Consider the following 15913-nt stretch of genomic DNA (forward strand, 5'->3'; position numbering starts at 1 on the left):
TTCGATATCTTTTTTTAATCGTACACATTAATCAATCAATCATGATTAAAATTTTAATCGATTAATGCCCAACTCCGCAGGTCTTTAATCTAAAAAAAAGGATAGAGGTAGCATGCAGAAGCAGGAAGTGATACTGAACTTTATTTTCTGCAGCTGTAGATTTCGATCACGTTTTGACGAGCACCATTCGCCTATTTTCAGACTTTTAGCAGAAAGGGCTGATCGCGTGATGGATAAAATGCAACATCCGAATTAGTCTCACCACACCTCCGCCCAGGAGCAAGACAATAGTCCAGGTGGGTCGAGTGTCGGCCCGCGTGAAATTACTCCGGTATTCCTGGCGGGAGACGACACGTGGTTTCTGCAGTAGCGGCTGGCAGCACGCGGCTCCCTACTCTGCGCTGTTCGCCGAGTTCCTCGTCCACGCTGGACGCAATCAGCCGATCCTCAAAGCGCGACCGGTAGTCGAACCGCGTGCACGTGGAGCCCGACGTGGCCTCTGCCTCCGTGGATCTCTCGCGATCTAACGTCGTCCCGATCAATCGATCGCCGGAGGACGCGCGCGCGCGCGACGTTATCCTCTCATCGAACTATCATCCGCGCCGATCGAATCGACCTCCTCCATTCAACCTCCTCCGCCGTGTAAACGATTACAAACGCGGCGTCGATCCACGATAGATCGATCTACAGATATATATATCTATATACGTACATATATTTATATATATATCGATTGTCCGAGCCGAGTGTCCTCGATCTGCGTTAACGAGTGTCCTCGATCGCTTACCAGAGAATTCCCCGGTGAATCGATTGGGTTCTTTCGACTACGATCCGGGTGGAGTCTCAAAGAGAAAAGAGGATTTTGATCTTCAGGAAGTTCAGTGGCACATGTGATCCTCGGGGCAAGAAAAAGATCGACAGTGTCTCTAGTCGGTTTCTCGGTTGGGACCACCGCAGTTTTTTGCTTCCTGTGCGAGGACCCAGGTGATCAGTGGTGAAGAATGAAGGAGGGGTGAACGGTCGACAGACAGTGAACGAGCTGCTTCAAATCGGTGAGTCGATTTTTGCACGGTGGCCTTGCTCTTTTGATGCCCGATCGAGAATGGCGAGCTCTCTTCGATCGGTCCTGAGGCTGCCGCTGCCGTACCGTTGCCGTTGCTGCTGGCTGCAGCCGCCAGCCGACTTCTCTCTGCCAACAGGTTCTCGCTTGCTCACGCGCACACACTTTCTGTCGTTTTTGTTCGTCGAATGTGTTATTTTGCTCCGGGGCCCCTCTATCGCTCTTTCTGTTCTACCTGCGTGGAAATCCTGCCGCGAATCTTCGAGAGATATTGTGAATTGAATTAGAGGCTCGCGCGCGCACACTCTTTTTGGAACGAACGCTTGCTCGCATGATCGGTAGGTCGGGCGAGGCTGGTTCCTCGGTCGACGGGTGTGCTTTCAGATTTCAGCCGGTTTTCTATTGTACTATTCGGTTCGCTCCGAGTCGATGTTACGATCTACTCGTGTAGGAGTTTTTAAATGTTTCAGGGCTTAAATTAAAGATGGAACCTGGTACTTCATGACAGGCCCATTCAAGTTCATAGAAAAATTCAGAATCATATTGATAAATCGAAAAACCTCGACCTGTAGCTCGGGCAAAAATCAGTCAATTTTAATGTTTATTAGCGGCGTTGTTCGCGGACACTTTTAAAGGTAGCCGACCTACTTGACTTCCGAATCGGCGACTCGTTCGCAGTCTCAGTCAGCAGAGTTTGTCTGCATCGAAACGAGGTATCCCCGAATCCTCAGCTTCGGAGTTTGTGAACCCCAGAGCAATTTCCTCTCCGGAGTTTGACACGGATCGGGATGACTGTTATAAAACAAATTACACGTCCGGCGCGTCACTCGACGACCCGCACATCTCCTCGACCGGTCATTAGTATGCAGGTCGCCGGCCCGAAACGAAAGTGACTTAATTTCTGTGAATCGGTACACGCGCGTCCCTCGAATAACAAAAAATCGGACGGCCTCAGCGTTAAGTAATGGGAATCGCGGGCCCCGAGGGAGACGTGACCGAAGATCGCGCATAATTACACGCCTATTCCGTGAAGCTGTTATTCAGATTCAATCACCCGGATCATTCGGACGGATTTCTCGACGCTCGACTTTTATTTGCTCCTGCTGCCGAGCTTGATGACCGATAATCCGCTCGCACGACTGAGACAGCTGTTTTCCCAAGATTTCCCAAGATTACGAAGGAAAATTGAACAAATATTGGAACCTGTGATTTTAAGCCGCATATTAATATATTTTTAACGATTTTTATCCATTTTTTTTCAATACACCGTAGTCGTGAGAATCACTTATTTTTAACCGACTTCGAAAAAGGAGGAGGTTACTCAATTCGATCTGTATGTGCCTTTTTTTCGCTTTTTTTCTATGTATGTTCACCGATTACGTCGAAATGGATGGACCAATCGGAACGAAACCTTTTGCATCTTGTAGATTATGTTCCCGGGATGGTCCCGTGCTAAAAAAATTTTACGACGTCGCGCGCGTTACCGTTATCGATTGCGGCTTTCAGATATTTATAAATTACGATTTGTAATGTGACGGCTGACAGAGATAAAAAGTGTGAAATAAAAAAAATTTTATAAAAAAAAATTAAACCGACTTCGAAAAAACGCACTAAAAAGTATGACATAAATTCCATTTAATTTATGTGAATACACACGAACTTAAATACAATACAATCTTTTCGGAAGCGGCGCAGAAATTAAAAATTTTCCAAATGACAGATGTTGCTGATTATGATTTCATTGGAATATGGTGGGCTTGGAAATCAGTAGGTGGGAAGAGAAGATATATTAATATGTGAAAGCATGTAGAAGAATTTAAGGATTTTCGTAATTACCAGTGTCGAAAATTTTCAATTTTGCGCCGCCTCCGAAAAGATTGTATTGTATTTAAGTTCGTGTGTATTCACATAAATTAAATGGAAATTATTTCATACTTTTTAGTGCGTGTTTTCGAAGTCGGTTTAATTTTTTTTTTATAAAATTTTTTATAAATCAATACGAGATAACAGCGTTGTCGCGCGGATTGCAGGCAGCCGTCTCATTGCGACGATTCGCGGAAGGATAGAATTTTATAATTGTGGGGAATTGAGAATTGTAGATCGTGGATCGATGCGGATCGAGGCGACGGAAAAGTGTCCGATGACTCGAGCCAGGTGATAAATCGCCGGCGATCGGTGTACCCGTCCATAAACGCGTTCAATGAATATCTATTGTCTCCGTTACTTTCTCCTGATCGCGACGGCGGAACATCGTGTACTCTGAGAGCCCCTCTGGCGAACGGAAGCCACGTGTTCACTGTAACTACATGTTGACACCTGTTCAATCGGTGGAATCGGTTCTCGGGGAAGAATACCAATTTTTCGGAATGCGTTGAGTACGTTGGAAACCGAATTATGGACTCCGAAGAGCATCTTACGATCCCACGATCGAGCAAGCTAAGCTTGGAAATAATAATGACTAGTAAATCCAGCTGGCGTAGTTTCATCAACCGATGGAAACGGTTTTAACGCCGGCAACTTTATTAATAGGACTCGGACGGCTAATTCAAGAACGTTGTTCAGTTTCCCGAGGGCTGTCGAGGGGTAGGTTGGGGTTGGAGAAGTTGATGTAACAGGGCAAGAAGGGACGAAGGTAATCGAGGAAACGGAGGGAGAATTTAGTTGCGAGTCTTTCGCGGACAGTATTGTTGTAGCCGGGGCTCTTTTGTGCGTCACGTTGTGCGCCGGAGTACTCTTCGGGGGAGAAACAGACTTTCGAAAGTCGTCCGCCCCTCGGAGGCATTGTTGCGAGAAGTCTTCTGAAAGTTTTCTGAGTGCCGGGGATAAAGGGGAGAGTCGCTGGATTTTCTTCCCCTGTCAGCCGATGCGATCCTACGGCAAGCTAGATTGACTCTTGGCCTCTGGAAAAGTGGCCGTTGGAAATCGATTCGCGACCGAGGAGTAGTTTTCAATTTTCGAGTCTCGCAGGATGCCGACGCAGCCGGGAAAACTGGTTGTATTGTGGCAAATTGAAAAGGGATTTCATTCCGTTCTTTCTTACTTTTACTACAGGTACAAACAAACGAATTATAGTTGCGAGAATATGATGAAGTGCACAGTACATTCTAGTGTATTCTAGTATATTCTTGTATATTCTCGTATATTCTTGTATATTCTTGTATATTCTTGTATATTCCAACAATTTACAGTAGACACACCCTGATTTATCGTGTCTAATAATTATAATTAGACTGCAGATCTTTATGCTAAATAAAAAATTGCAAGACACAGGAGCCAAATGAAAATCGTATTCTTCTTTTAATTATCCTATTAAGCTGAAACTAATACATTGATGTCCTTAAATATTTTTAAAATGTCCACTACTGTAAATTGCAAATACCCATTTTTGTCATAAATGCATAAAATTGCAGGACACAGGAGCCAAATGAAAATCGTATTCCTCTTTTAATTATCCTATTAAGCTGCAACTAATACTTTGATGACCTTAAATATTTTTAAAATGTCCACTACTTTAAATTGCAAATACCCATTTTTGTCATAAATGCATAAAATCCGCAGTCCTACTAATAATTCATAATGTACATGCTCAGATGCACAGTGTCAAATAATTTATAACAGACAAGAGCAGAGATGCACACCGCGTAATGATTCGCAAAATTAGTGCCGTTTCTCAGTCTGACCAAGACAGGCCGTTTTCACTAGCAATCTTCCGAGGAGAGTCAAATCGTAGCCAATAATGTTACACTCCGATTATTCGAGGTTGAAGCGGCGGCGGCGTCTCCAGAGGGGAGCCGCTTAACAGTGTCCAATCTTCTTAACAGCATTCTCAAATGTCTCGCTGAGAAAGTGGCGTGTTACCGCAATTAACTGTAAAATCATCGTCTCGCTAGCCAGATGGCAGGAACGATGCGACCGAGAGCCAGGCTGATCAGTGAAAGTGCCACACGTCCGGCCGGTCGCGTTCGTTTTGAAAATCGAATCGACCCGATTCGATGCATTCGTGCGACGTGCAACTGCATTGATTATGCTGGCTGTCTGCTGGCTACGTGTCGGTGACCATCGAAATTCGATCATGGAAACGTTAAATTTCTCTAAAGTATTAAGTGACCAATAAAATAGAATTGGTGAAATTAAAGTGGAATCACAGGATGCTTGTACAACTATTTTTGGGAAGCGTTCGCGGATTGAGAATTGCAAAAGAGGTCTGTTGCAAAAAGTAAAATCGGGACACAGTGTATGGCAAAGCAAATTAATCTCCACCGAGCAGACTGAATGATAAATAATTGTATTGTGGGTCGAAAATGATCCGGGTACGCCTTTTATCAGGCTGTCAAGCAGTTTGCAATCAGATAATTGATCTCGATGCGCGTTGAATTAATATCCATCGCGTAGCCGCAACCTGAAACCATGTTTTTGTCATTTTACTGTCACGGTCTTCTTAAGTAGGTTAGAACAGCGTCGTCCTTATTCTCCTCCCGATCGCCTACTTATCTTGTAATCGTTCCGAGATGCAATCAAGCAGACGATAATCGTCGTATACTGCCGCGGATGCTTATGCAAATTCTTGTTTCATTAGTAACAGAGAGAACCGGGAGCACAGAAGTTTATTTTACACTTGATCGGATTATCTTGAACCGAATACATTAATTTGTTATTATGGAACTAAGCTTACGTGTGCAACCGGTGCTGCTGGGGTTTGCGAATTTTATTGAATGTAGTGAGCAATAATGTGTAATAATCTGTAATGGAAGCTTGCGAGGCCTGCAACATTCACTGCATTCCTTTAGCTGGTTGGAGCAATATTATATTTACTTTGATATCAATTGCAATTTCTTCCGGAAACATACAGGGTGAGTCACCTAACGTTGCCACCTCAAATACCTTTGTTGTTAGTAAAGCCCAAGTATGAAGTCTACAAATAAAGGGCTTCGAGAATTAGTGAGTGATTAACTAGTAGACTGCGAATTTTTAATGGTTAATGCAAAATAATAATGTTCTGTGTCTGTTATATGGGCTAGCAGCTACTTAGAAAGTTTATACGTGCATGGGTAATTATAGTCACTGAATTCCTAATGAACGGGACCATCATTGTAGGTGTTTAAAAAGGGGTGCTTCCATTTAAAAAAAATGAAGGTAACATTGATATCTCTAAAAAAATCACATAAAAACAAAAATATTTTTAGTTTCATGTGAGCCCCACTGAACCATTCAACTTTATCCTTCAGACATTTGACGTATCTTTAAAAACAACAAAGATATTTGAGGTGGCAACGTTAGGTTAGGTAATGGGCTATTTCGAATCGATTTTTAAATGTGTTCTCGTGTAAATTTTTTATTAGTTTCCTAAAAAAAAAACTAATTTCTCCAGCCTCGAGGATCCGGTCGTCAGGCCCGCGTTTCGCTGTCCACTTTCGCTCATCCCACGATCGCGAGACGATAATCTCGAGCTTGTATTCTCATGTTTCCTCGCGGGAGGAGATACCGATCGATTCCGTTTTCTAAATTTCACCGTGTCGCGTCTCGTCGCCGAGAAATCCTTTTGTTCAGGCGTAGAAAGAGGGCGAAGCCAGTCGGCCGAGTTCTCCGATTGAAAACGATCGAAAGAGATCGTCGATACCGATGTTTGCGATGGATTTGCGCGATCGGATCGCCTCCTCCGGATATCTCGCTCGAGCTGTTCGAGTTCCCTGTCATCGAAAGTTTCAGGTGTTAATTTCATCCGGACGCCTCCGCCGCCCTCGCGACGACGCTCTCCTCGCGATTGTTCGTTGCGGTTTCCTTCCTCAAGTTCGCGGAACCGGCCTGAAATCGCCAGGGTCACCTGAGCATCGCAATTCCGCTCCAGTTTCGCAAGGATTGCCGATTCGGAACAAATTAGAGCCACTTTTGCCAACACGCCGCACTACGGATTTCCTTCCGATTCTCTCTTTCTTTCACGCGGCCCCTTTCGCCGGGACAGTTCCCGACACAGCCGTTAGACCGTTTCGTCGTCATGGTCCCACGACCATAAAAGATCTTGCGATCATCCTCCATGCACCGACGATCGACCCAAAATCGCGAATCGCGATCGTAAACCGCAACTCAACGCTGAACCTATCGAGATCGGAAAGTGGTATGCGCTGCCTTAGAAAAGTGGCAAGATTGAATTTTCTTAGATCTTGAGCGATTTTTTTGTTGCGGTACGTGCTTGAATTAACAAATCTGTTCAATCGTTCCCTGTGGGAAGATCTACAAAACCGGACACTTCGTTTCTGATAGAAGGTGTAGTATTTAGGGGTTGCATGGTTGGATAAATGTAGGTCTCAAAAATCGAACAAGAACTCTTCTAATTTCACTAAAGAACCAACGAAACGAAACTGTTCGTCGACGTGTACGAGCGCTTTCGATGGTCTGTTTATAACTGAAATCAATGTCATCTCGAGATCAAAAAAGAAGTTCCAAGATTGATGATTACAAAAGTAGATTTGTAAGGAGGCTCGGAGACTCGACACGACACGTCGTAATTTGTTGCCCGCTCGCAGGGAACTGTTTATTTAACAAAATCTGAACGTAACATATATTTGTTAACAAAAGCACTAACGCAACGCATAAATCAATAAAATTATATTTATATAACAGCATAAATCAATAAAATTATATATAACCGCATAAATCAATAAAATTATATATAACAAATAAACATATGAAACACTCAAGTCATCTAAACGGTGGTGTAAACATTCTTACAATTCGCGATTGCATCGGCAGAACAAGACTTGTCGTCGAGAGAATTCTCTCGAGTTATTTTTCGCAGACCGTGTGAAATGAGTTTGTGAAATTGAGTGCCCCTTGTAATTAAGGATTTCACTGGGTGACCACCAATTTCACCGTAATCTCTGTCTTCGACCTTAATGCACGCGTTCAAGAGAATCTTGCTGTGGTCATGGTGCTGCTGTTTCGAATTATGATCGAATTCTGGATTGTTCGTGCTGATGCGAATGTGTACGGTTGTTTTGAGAGATTATCCATGAAAGGATCATTTGCTGCGATCGGTCATCCAGTTTGCACTCCGTGCTGTGTCTGATCTTCAATGAAAAATGTTGCAGAAAGTGTCATTTTTTGGTCCCGAATTTTTCGAAAATGTTGTAAACGAACGTTTAAAAGAAGCCTCGAGCGGCCGCCATATTGGCTTTGGCATTCAGAATCAATTTCCCGGGCATTAGGGAGGAGCGGAATAAAATGTTGAGAAGTGGGCGTGCAGGGAGAAACGAGGGTGCAGTTTACGTTCAATTACATCGTTAGCCTAACGACCGTGCCGGCATCAACGTAAACAACGCGGGGACTCGTTGCGACTGCAGAATGCAACGGTGGTGTGTTGTTTGTCACGTAGGAATCCTGCGGCGTGTACATAGTATCGTCGTCAATTACATCGTGAAACGGGTAGATCCGCGAGGAATCGAGCGAAATTGCAAAGCGATTCGATTCCTCGATCGGAAATGACGTGTTTCTTCCAGGAAACATCCGGCGCGAGATTGAGATCGTTTGCGAGCACGGCCGACGCGACGGAAGCACGAAATTCCTCTCCGTTCGTCGTTTCCGTGTTCCATCGGATTCCAGGTTTTCTTCGTGCCTTCGAAGTTAATTAGATCGGCCGCGTTGGTTCATGCAGCGTGGTTTAATGTTCGGCGTATAACGAAGTTAAGAGTTTTAATCAAGTACGCCGAAGTTGTTATTCAATTGCGGACTTAATGAAACTCCGAGCCAAGTCCGAAGCATTAAATATTCACCTGGAATATTATTAGAACTGCTGGCCTGTAGAATGCTAGATTGATAATGTTCCTAAATAAATCCGCTAGGTTCTCACTGATTTAATATCCATATTCCGGTGATTAGCATTCCGTACTACGTTAACGAAATTAGTCTTCCCCTTTACAATTTTAAATCGGAAACAGTTTCTTTAGAGTGCTATGTGGATGATGTTTTTTGCTGTGATAAATATTCGGTTACGGTTTGATCGATCTAATAATCAGGGTAATTAGGTTTCTTTACTGTACTGTGCAAATTAGACACCGTTTTTCGCTATCACCACGATTACAAATCGGAAACTGGCGGGAAAGTTAGTTCGAATTTACATTACTTTATGCAGAAGACTGTGAGGACGATGCTCTCTTGCTGTAATAAATAGTGTGCTATGTTTTGACCGATTTAATAAGTACTTTCGGGTAATTAGACGCCTATTTAATAAAGTTGGCCAACGTGCTGCGCATTCTTCACGACTTTGAAAATCAAAGCAGACGGGAAAGTCGTTACAATTTAAATTAATTTACATAAAATATTATGTAGGCGGTGTTTCTTGCATCAATAAATGTTCTCCAACATTATGAACGATTTTATAATTATTTTGAGATAGTGTGGCGTGCTTCAATAATGTCAGTTTTAATAGTTTTCATTTTGATAAATTACTCTCTCTTCGCGTAGAATACTGATGATGCTTTTTGCGTCAATAAATGTTCTGCAACGTTATGAACGATTTTGTGACGGTTAAATAATGACCACTAGTTTTTGCAAAATTAGATTCAGAAAAGGGCGGGAACGTGGTTTGAATGCCAATTATTTTATTTAAAATATTGCACTGATAATTCTACTTTATATGACTGCCTTCATATTTATTCTCATATAATTAGGAGTCTTCCATAAATTGTCTGCTTTACTAGTTTTAAAATCGGAAGAAGACGGGATAGTGGTTTGAATTTAAATCACTTTGCGTCGGCAATTTATTACATGGACGATATAAATAATAAAGTAATTCACATTCTCACCATTTTATGACCAATGTACAACTTCGGCAATGTTAATTCAATGTATCTTGAACATATTAAAATGAAACAAAGGCGGTAGAGCAGTGAAAATAACTTCGCTACTTTGCACAAAGCAGATTCGCAACTGTAAAAGATTTTACTTCCTCGTAAAGACTTTAACCTACTTAACATTCGCTGTTAATTAGTCGTTTCGCGATCGCTTCGATAAAATCAGCGAATCTCGCTGTTTTTAAGCCGTAAAAAAGGCGGGAAAGTGGTTCGAATTGAAACCGACTGGCGGAATGTCTAACAAACAGCGAATTACCAAGGGGCTTAGCTAGCCATAATTCGCCGGGTAGCGACGATATTAACAGATGCACCGCTAATTGCACCAGTATTCAGCGTGCGGCGTGCAACGCGCAATTTCGAGCATCCGACGTGGAATTTCAATGAGGATTATATCGGACGGGCTCGGTATCGATCGCTTGCTGGAACCAAACAGCCATACTCGTAGACCATAAACTGACACGGGTCAGCTACGCCCTCGAATCTGTACAACAATCTCCACGTAACAAACATTATACAACAACTGCACACTAACCTATTATTTGGTTGCCTGTTATCCACAATGTAATAAATGTACAAATAAGTTCTCGGTCTTTTTTTCGTTAAATTCAATATTTTCTTACTTAAAATACAAGTATGTTTTAATCAGGAAAGTAGTCTCCATTTGCTTCTACACACTTCTTCCACTTTTCCGGCAGACGACGAATCGCCTGGTGAAAAAAAGACGGCGGTTTTGACTCAATGAAATCTGCGAGGTATTTTTCGACTTCTTCGACTGTTTGGAAGTGTGTGTCCACCAAATGATGTTGTAGCGATCTGAACAAGTGATAATCTGACGGAGCCAGATCTGGTGAATACGCCGGGTGTGACGAAACTTCCCAGTCCAACGAATCCAGAACGTCACTGGTCTCAATTTGATGCTTTCCGACAGCACGTGTGGAACCCAGCGACCCTGCTTTTGAATTTTTCCTAGCTTTTCAGCCGAATGGAAACGTTTCGTTGCGTTCCGCCTAACCCAGTAGCAAGCTCTGCTTTAATTTGGCAAGGATTTTCTTCGAGTAATTGCTCCAAATCCTCATCAGGAAATTTCTTCGGCGCTCCTGCTCTCTCGTCATGTTCGAGTTCGATATTTCCACTCCGGAATTTTTGGACCCACTTCTTGATGGTGCTGATAGATGCAGAATCTTGTCGCAATACCTCACATATCATCTCCATACCCTCGGAACTGTTTTTTTCAGTTGATATGCGAAAAGCATACAATGCCTAATATGCGTCTTTTGGTAACTCATATTGTTTATTGTGGTTACAATAATATTTTGAAGTTATGTTAAACTATTAGTCGGGTAATTTACTCTACTAGGTTGGTATTATAAAATCCACCAACCGGAAAAACAATGTTTCGGTTCGAATACTTAATACAGCCGTTTTTATTCTCAGGCCGAGAACTTATCTGTACACCTAATACTTTATCGTCTTGTTAGTCATAATTGTAATATTTACATTATTTTTAACTTAACCTTTTCTCAGCCAGAAGAGGATTTAACCGAGCACTATTGTATCGATTTTTCCGTCAACTCGAATAAGTGATCATCGTCGATACGGTCATTAGCGATCGCGGCCCTGTTTCCCCGTGGCAATCGGTAAAATTTATCGATCAGCAAACTCTCTTTCCCCTCGCGGCTCGCTGACAAGATCTAATAAATGGAGCCCGGAAATGATACTCTGTCCGATCGAATCGTAATATCGTCGGGGACGGTCTTTCGACGCGTTTCCGCTCGTAAACCATGAAAAATGACCGAGAGAAATGAGCCATCGGGGAGCGTCCCCGTGAACGTGAACTAATCCCGGGAATGAGCGAATGGGTTTACCATACCGGAGAGAAATTAAGAGATAAACGCGCAACTCGGTGCCTGATATTAATCTGTACGGCGATTTATTGGACAGTGTTTGGTCGGAATCGCACCTAATATTGGAAATTGATCTAGCTATGCTGTAGGTAATTAATTACCAAATGAATTCCTACAATTTTCGCATTAATTCTAGGCATTCTTTGAAAACAACTCACACGGTGCGACAGATTGGTAAAAACAAGGTTACAAACGAAGTGTTCGTTTCGTGATCCACGTTCCGGACATTATTGCAGTAACCATACCTCTTAATAATATAAGTGGCCACCGACACGAACCGAACCAAACGGAACAAGAAATAATTGAACATTCAATTTCAGTCGTGCCGGGGATCTCGGAAAAAAAAGGAAAGTCCCGAGGTGCGAGGCGACCGAGAGAATTTCCCGCGAGGCCTCTCTTCAGCTACTTGTACACCTTGTTCACGCAACTGCCAATCAAGGAACGAGGAACGATCTCCGTCGCGATTCGAGTTCGGTTCACGATCGCGAAGGGATCGCGCGCTTAGGTGAAAATGCGAGGCTCGTTCGGGGCCGTGCCTTCCCACGAGCCCGATGTCTCTCTCTCCCGTTTCACTTGGCACACACGATGCGATGCAATGCGATGCGATGCGATGCGATGCGATGCGATGGCAGCCCCGGCCAGACGAGATGTTAATTATTCACGATGATGAACGTGTTATTAGCCTGCGAGAGCAGAACGGGGCCCCCAGAGCCCTCAGGCCCCCCGGTTATATATCCGTTTCATGGGAAATGGCCGAGTTCCAGGCCCCGGGGCCATTTCACGCTCCATTTTTAGTTGTTACAGTCACGCTCGTCCAGCCGACGAACCTTTTAGCGATAGGGCTTGGGTTAGGTCTGGGTCGACGGGACTCGGTTTTCTCTTGCAGAACAGGCTTGAATCTTTAACCGGATGATCTTGTTATCGGGGGATCTCATTGTGAACTACTGGGTCTGGAAAAATTAGGCTGAACAGTCATCTGGGTCGATGGGGCTCGGTTTTCCCCTGCAGAACAAGCTTGAATCGTTAACCGGGTGATCTTGTTATCGGGGAATCTCATTGTGATCTACTGAGCCTGGAAAAATTAGGCTGAACAGTCGTCTGGTGACTCGGTAGCCTCGGAGGATGTAGGTTGGGTCAAGTCAGTTGTGTCACAAAAGGTTCCAAATTATAAGCGTGATAAACATACAATCTCGTTACGACCATCTGAATTAAAAAGAATTAGGCTAATGTGTGGATAGTTCTACAGTAGATTGTCACTTTGAGTTAGGTCGGAATTAGGCTGGAAGCAGCCACGTGGGTAGACTAACTCGTTCAGTTTACCAAGCCTCGACGCCGGTAACCCTGTTTTACGGTACACGCTGCACTGCCACCGGGCTGGCCTTTATTTACAGTGTAACCAACCTGACAGAGGGACCGCAAAGGGTCAATGGTTGCAGCCCGTTAAAACCGACACGGCAATAAATTGAACTCGCCGATTTCACCGGAGACCGCTTCACAAAAAAAGAGATGGCGCCGCTTCCCCGTGGGGAAATGAATATCGTGGTTGCGGCAGTGCTCGAACGAAACAGGCCCGCGATCATTGAAAAATATATAATATCTCTCACATTCAACAAAAAGCACTGGAGAACTAGAAACAAATAAGAAATCAAGTATAGGATAATGCCATAAAGACTAAGCCAGAGCAGACCCGCGAGGAGAAATGCTCGCGGACCAAACAGATTGCGTCCGCCAGGCAACACGATTACAATGGTAAAAAATGGTAATAACTACATCCTTAATGAACAAGTTTACATTTGCATTGGTTTAGCAGTCAACTATAATGCAACACAATAATCTACAAAAAGAAAATATCAAATTTCCCTAAGAGACTCGAGCGATCCACTGGAAAACTAGAAATCAATAAGAACACAATAACCGCTCGCCGATGAAAGTATAGCATAGTGCCATAAAGACTAAGCCCGGGCAGGTCCGCGAGGAAAAATGCTTGCGGACCAAACAAATTGCGTCCGCCAGGCAACACGATTACAATAGTATAAAATGGTAATGACTACATCCTTAATTAACAAGTTTACATTTGCATTAGTTCTAACTAATGCAACCCAATAATCCACAAAAAGAAAATATTAAATTCCCCATGAGACATGAGCAAACCCCAGGAAAACTAGAAATCAATAAGAAAACAATAACCGCTCGCCAGTAAAAGCAAACTATAGTGCCATAAAGACCAAGCTCGAGCAGGCCCGAGCAAGGCCGCGGAGAAAAATGCTCGCGGACCAAACAAATTGCGTCCGCCAGAGGACGCAATTACGAGGCATAAGCACGCAGCTCATCGCCCGAACGGCATAATATTTCAACGCGTCTAACTGTAACGAATCGTCTCGGCTCGGCTCAGCTCGAGCAAAGCGAGCAGGACAACAGAAAAGCGTAAAAGGCTGGCGCCAGCGAGCGCGCCGGGTTAATTAGACTAAACCAGTGATCCTGTGCGCACACAGCCTGAGGAACATGGTTAAAAAAACGAATCCGACGAACCGGTTGAATCTTCCGTGAGCGATTCCGAGTGTGTCGGGCCCCGATTGTAGTCCCGAAGGGGCCCACCAACGAAAATCGCCGCGATAAACCACCGAGAGCGCACGATTACACGGCCCCGGGCCCCATCGGGCTTTACCACGGTGAAAAAATCGCCGGCCGCGGATCGTTAATTTCGCGGCTAGCGCGTAAAATGTCCGGAATTGATAGTTAACGGCGCGGAATTTTTCCGAGGATACCGTTCCACCGATCCGAAAGCGTCGAAGATCGCTGAACGAAGATAAGAATTTTCGGGAACGCAGGTACACGCCTCACCGGGATTTTTTGGTGACGAGCAGTTCTCTCAGCTGGCATGTCGGGCTCTTTAGTAGCTTATAGCATGGCTAAACTATTTCAATGAAAATTTCCGGATATATAGAACTAGTACACACTTTTTCCGCTAATAAACTAATTCTTCTGACTTCTCAAACAAAGTCGGTCCACTTTCGAAACAGTTCTCTTTTATGCTACACGCTGTGTGGTACACGGGACAGTGAATGTGTTAAATAAATAAGAAAGAATACTTTCGGTAAATAAGTATAATTTTTGGTGGTTTCAGTGAGCTCCGTCACGCAGGAAACAATTAGCGAGCTCGGTTGCAGACGGGGTCCGAATGTGTGTCAATCGAAAGCCGGTTTCTAGGTGGCGTCCCCGGTCTCTCGACGGCCGACGATTTTCAGCGTGGAATTAATGGTGGATCGTTAATGCTGCGGCGTAATTACGCGTTTTGCATGGGCCCCGATGTTAACGCACGGGCATTAATACGGCCGCGTGTAATAACGGGCCGAGAGCGTTCCATTGATTCATCGAGTCGTCGCCGATCGACCGGACCGTCCACGGATTCTGATTTATGGTCCTCGAAGATGCGCGAATATTTGCCTTGGGGGTGGGACAACGGTCTCCAAACAAATCGGCCGATCGTTCTAAATTACGATCTAAACGCCTTCGGTGATCCCGCGTGCGTTCTGCTTGTTAGAACCGTTTCGCTCGTTTTCTACACGTGTGCAGAAATGCACGTGTAGGTATTCGCAATGTGGGGGTGGCCGGTATCGATTCAACATTCCTGCGAAATTCTCGGTCTATGTTTAGAAATCGATTTTGCTCGTCGAGGATGTTTCTTTTCGTTGTTCGCCGTTGATTTTCGATACATCCTGGTCGTATAAAAAAACAACGCTTATATTAAAATGCACTAAAAAGGAGAAAATAATTTTTTTAGGCATTGGAGCGCCTATGAAGATTACGTCAACATAGTTTAGCGCTCCACAGTTTTATTTAGAGTCACTAATGCCTAAAAAAAGCATTTTCTCCTGTTTAGTGCATTTTAATATAAGCGTGGTTTTTAAAAAGTTTCTTTATATATTCTCTTATTTTCTACTTTTTAGTCTTTTTTAAGTGGAACACAAGATATAGTAATACTGGTATGAAATAGTAAGATATAAAAACGCAATGTATATGGAAATACGCAAGATAGAATGAGAGGTTGACTCCGAGAGATAACGTCTCTTGATGGAGTCCGAAATTGTTTGAAATAGAACTTA

General features: G+C 43.7%; 1 protein-coding gene across 3 annotated transcripts in view; it reads left to right on the forward strand.

Moving 5' to 3' along the window:
• Nucleotides 1-371: 371 nt before the first annotated feature.
• LOC143216518 (uncharacterized) overlaps nucleotides 372-15913 on the forward strand; it is a 75767-nt gene continuing 60225 nt past the window's right edge. The window contains exon 1 of one of the 3 annotated variants that reach the window (XM_076439648.1): nucleotides 372-1052. The gene's annotated coding sequence lies outside the window, so the exon portion shown is untranslated. The remainder of the gene's footprint in view (nucleotides 1053-15913) is intronic. The other 2 variants (XM_076439651.1, XM_076439653.1) reach the window with 2 other exon arrangements.

This window comes from Lasioglossum baleicum, chromosome 15 (genome assembly GCF_051020765.1).
Source record: "Lasioglossum baleicum chromosome 15, iyLasBale1, whole genome shotgun sequence".
NCBI lineage: Eukaryota > Metazoa > Arthropoda > Insecta > Hymenoptera > Halictidae > Lasioglossum > Lasioglossum baleicum.